Genomic DNA, 4,871 nt, shown 5'->3' with positions numbered 1-4,871 from the left:
TTTTTCTCTTCTGGGACCTGTCTCTGCAAACTTTCTCCTCATCCACAATTCCCAAGCATGTGGAGTTCTAGGTTCTCAAGATAAAAGGTGCTAATGAATTGTGAGTATTTCCAGATAAATAGGTATAGTCTTTTTAAAAAAAACAAGTAAATCAAAATTTTTAAAACATGATCACTTGAGATTTTTGACTTTATGAAGGTAATCAGACAAGAACCTTTGATCCTTGCTTTCACTAATCCCTTCTGAATCATTGATTGCTTGCTAGCATCAGGTAGATCGACTCAAGTCACTGCCTAGTAATGACCAATCTGAAATGAGGATAAAGGTGCTCTACAAAAGCATATTGTAAATCAGAAAGAAACAGAAATACTCAATGATTTGATGAAAACTCACTAGTTCTGTACAGGGAGGGAACCACAACTGTTACTACTATACAACTTTTGTTCTACCCTGGAATCACCTCCCATGTGAGAGTTTTAAGTGGGGTGTATTCACCTGGTTAAATAGACAAGCATGGGACAGTCTGAAAAAGAGTCTCCACTTTCAGGGATGACGCCCACATCAAGACAAAATGATGACTAGAATAACAGCCAAACCGACCCACAGGACAAGAAACAAAGTTGTGGTCAGCCGTGTTTGGCATACTGCCCCTGACAAACAAGGAATCATGGGGGTCCCATCTTTAAACAGACTTTATATTACTCACCATCTGATCAGTGTGATTGTGTGTGTGTGTGTGTGTGTGTGTGTGTGTGTGTGTGTGATGTAAGAGTGAGGGGAGAAGACAGGAGCATGCATTTGCTTACCGAGGCATTACTCGAGTGGTATTTCCTGCAGACGTGGAGGTATATTTAAGGTAGCAAGTACTCTAATATCTCATGTTTATCAACTTCCTGATTGGGATGCAAAAGTGTATTGAATTTTCTCAGTGGAAAACATATTTGTGTATTCCAGACCTCAGAGGAAAACAATGAAATAGAAGTCTAAACCAGGCCCAAAATAACAAGAACCATGGGGACACATTAGAGCAACGTATAAGAAACAATGATGTCCATCCTGCATGGCCACTACTCTTCCCTCCCTGCTTCCCAGGGGGGTTTAAAGAATCAGTGATTGACTAGGCACACTTCTTACGAATATAAAACATGATTCATGTTTGCCAGTATTAACCATCCACTCACTTGGAAAAAGTGACTTCTCCACCTGAGTGCCGCACTCTCCTTTGGGTCATTTCAGGAAACACTTGTAGCCTGTTTGTGCTCTCAGAAATGTTTTCCAACCCTTTCCTTCAAACTTCTCCTGAACTTATGCCTCGCCCGAGGACCCCAAAGACCTACCATGCTCTCCCTATTTCTTATTTAGATTTATAAGGAACAGAAAACAGCCAGCAAGTTAGTATCAATCCCTACACTCCTGAATGTATTCATTCATTCATTCGACATATTTGTTGAACCCTTATCAAGGCCAGGGACTGCTCTGGGCATAGGAGATACAGAAAAAAAGACAGGTTTGGCTGGGTGCAGTGGCTCCCTCCTGTAATTGGAGCCCTTCAGGAGGCCAAGGTGGGGCGGCAGGATAGCTTGAGGCAGGGATACTGTAGACTGCGATGATTGCACACTACACTCTAGCCTGGGAGAGCGTGCAGGACTCTGTCTTCGTTTGTTGTTGTTGTTTTGTTGCTGTTGTTGTTTAAAGGTTCACGTTCTCAAGGAGGCATACACTAGTGGAAAGACACATTAGACAATTAGCCCTAGCAAAAAGTGACACAAAGGCAACCAAACAGAGGCCCCAATGGGATCTTTTTGTTTACTGGAGTTCCAGTCCCACATATCTTCCATGTGTGCAGGTATATGAAGTGTCCACCTCCAACTTAGAAAGAATTCCACAAGCACTCAGAACTTCATGACATTTGTTCCCTGGCTTTGTGATATTCACTTTAACATACCACAAATATTAAGCTCAGAGAGGCTGTGTGGATTTTCTGAGGTCACACAGTTGTCTCAATGGAAAAAGTAGGGAAATGTTATAAAATAATACGAGTATCAAAATAGCTGTCCCCTCGCCGTCCTTCAACACTTGCAGGTTACATCACTTTGCAGGTCTGGCTGTGACATCACTTCTGGATATGCGACACAGCCCACCCCACCACTGAGAAAATGGAAAATGCTGAGCGGTAACCTCAGAAACAACTTCCTCCTGCAAACGCAATTTCTTTTCCGCCTAAACCTTTACAGCAGTGAAGGTGGGTGTAAGGCGCACCAAAGAGCCTTTCAAAGTAGGAACCCCGGCCTGCAGGTCAGCCTGGATGGTGTCCAAATTGGGTCCTACCCCTGGTGAAAACCAATCTGTTTCTGGGTACGCTTTTCTGATGTTACAGAACGTCTGCGAGAGAGGGAGCTCAAGTTCCTGCCTGCTGTCGAAGTAACCCGGCCCACAAAGGTGCACACACACGTCCGAGACAGAAAAAAGCTTGCCGGTCGTTCCCTCCTCCCAGGCCTGCAATGAAATACGCTTTAATTGCATCAAAGTGTTCTTCTCAATGGGGTTTCAGAGGCGCGAGAGCGGCGTTCCCAGCGAGGGTTCCTTTCCGGCTGGCCAGCATTCCTCAGCCCTGCGCGGGGAAGGGGATGGGGCTCCTTGGGCAGGGCCTGAGGCTCATTTCCATTCCTGTCGCATACAGCCTCTGTTGTGCGGGCCGGGCCTGCAGAGGGTAGCCGCGGCTGCCTACGAACAAAGCCCCATTCATCCCCAGGGACGCTTCCTCCCCGCCGGCCCGCGGCCGCAGATGGGCTGGCCTGGGCACGCCATCCTGCAACCCGGGCGCGCGGCCCGGCCTGGCGCGCACAGGGCTCCGATTCAGGACGCCGGGGCTGGCCGGGGCGACCCGGGCTGCTTTTTCAGCAGGCTCCACAATGAGGATCGGCTGAAACTCGCTTTCATTTCTGGGCCGGGGACAGGCAGACACTGAGTCCTTTCAGCCGGGAAATCCTCAGTTTACTCACGGCCCGTTGGGAGCGAAGATGTCAATTTCCACTGCCCTCTCCCGGCCTCCCCCACCCCTGCCCCCTCGGGATGGTACGGTCCGAAGTTTCCCAAGTTGTGAGAGGACTTTGTTTCTCCTCTGCGGCCTCTGAAATCCCGACGAAAGGGTCATTTCCTGACTTTTGTGTCTCTTCAATCCAGTGCCTTGAACGTTCTTACCCTCTTGTTGTGACTGAGTGCTTAATTGCAAGGCTGCTCCCTAACTTTTTTTCAGAGCTGTAACATTCCTCTAGGTTCAAGTTTGGGACCGTGGCTTCACAACAAAGACCGGTTTTTTCCTCCCCCTCCTCACTCCTGGGAAAAAGAAAAAAAGGAAAAGAAAGAAAGCAAAACGCGTTTGTTCAGCAGCAACCATGTTCACAGATTGCGAGCACGTTTCCTCCGGCCCCACACGTTAGACCAACAACAGGTTAATGCTACGGAGCGCTCTAACGCCAAATCGAAGGGCTACAGTCTCACTTTTTCTTAAGTCTCAGGCAGCTGGGGGAGTTGGGGCGGTGTGTGCTTAATTTCTAGTCCACAATCTAAAACAGAAACAGCCTCCAGATCTACATTCCTAGGCTCTGGCTTAAACAGGGAATGGCAGAATCAAAGAACACCAGATATAGGAAGACTTATCAACCCTAATGCATTCATTTTACAGATAAGAAGCAGATAAAATCTAAGAAGGGAAGTGACTTGTCCACCCTCCAAAAGAAGCTGGTTCATCCCAGTAAAAATTGCCTCAAACAAACTTAAAAATCATTTTCAAAAAGAAAACCTCCAAGAAAAAAGTGTTGTTCAAAAATATGTTTTCTTTTCTCCCTTTGTGTCAGAAAAAGTTGTCTCTGAGTTGGTGGGAAAAGGGTGGGAACCCAGGTTTGAAATGAGGATTAGAAAAAAACCTTCAAGTATCTTTCCAAAGAATGCTCTCTGTGTTTCTTTCACTTCCTGCATTTTGAACATTGCTACTCTCTCTCTTCAAAGTACAGTCATTCCCCCGTATCCGTTGGGATTGGTTCCAGGACACACCCCCACCCATAACCCAAACCTTGGGTGCTGAAGTCCCTTACGTAAAATGCAACATATTTGCATATAGCCTATGCACATCCACCCTTATCCTTTACTTCGTCTCTAAATTACTTACAATGCCTTAAACAATGCCTACACATCACTCAATTCTCCTGGATTCAATGTAGTACTTTGTGTGTGGGGCAAATTCACGGTTTGCTTTTTGGAACTTTGTGGAATTTATTTTCTGAATATTTTTTATCTGCGGTTGGTTGAGTCCATGGATGCAGAACTGATGGATACAGAGGGCCGACTGTATTGCATCCTTGGTGTGGCTAAAAAAAATACAACAAAAACAAAACTGGTTACTTGCTACTCCAAGACTTCTTTCGTCTTGCAGGAAAAAACCTTCACAATCTTAAAATGGAGATAGGGTTACTTTGCATGGGTTATTTCTAAATGTACAAAATGAATCAGTATACACACAGATAGAGAGAGAGGAGTGCTTGTCACGTACCAAGTACCATACTAAGCACTTTACATGCATTACCTCATTGAATCCTCGCAATAGCCTATGAGGAAGATACTATTACTAACCCCATTTTACAGGAAACAAACTAAAGCTAAGAGGGGTTAATTTTAACTTTATCAAGGTCACACAGATGTTAAATGGCCAAGCCAAGCAATGTGACTCCTGGTCTTGATCTCGTTCACACAAGGCTTCAGTGAATCTTGATGCACAAATACATGGGAACACACTGGGCACAGAGGTCTAGACTTGGAAGCCAAGAAAGCTCCAGCCAAGACATAGGTTTTTGTGTTTCAGCAAGGGAGGGGCT

General features: G+C 45.6%; 1 long non-coding RNA gene across 1 annotated transcript; it reads right to left on the bottom strand.

Moving 5' to 3' along the window:
* Window positions 1-1,396: 1,396 nt before the first annotated feature.
* On the bottom strand, window positions 1,397-3,016 carry LOC105546201. The gene is made up of 2 exons (XR_001007056.1): window positions 1,811-3,016; window positions 1,397-1,720 (listed from the first exon to the last, which is right to left on the bottom strand). It is a non-coding gene; the product is annotated as an uncharacterized LOC105546201 (long non-coding RNA).
* Between the last annotated feature and the right edge of the window lie 1,855 nt (window positions 3,017-4,871).

This window comes from Mandrillus leucophaeus, unplaced genomic scaffold, assembly GCF_000951045.1.
Source record: "Mandrillus leucophaeus isolate KB7577 unplaced genomic scaffold, Mleu.le_1.0 Scaffold35, whole genome shotgun sequence".
NCBI classification, from domain to species: Eukaryota; Metazoa; Chordata; class Mammalia; order Primates; family Cercopithecidae; genus Mandrillus; species Mandrillus leucophaeus.
The sequence above is the reverse complement of the archived record's forward strand: the minus strand, read 5'-3'. Positions and strand labels throughout refer to the sequence as shown.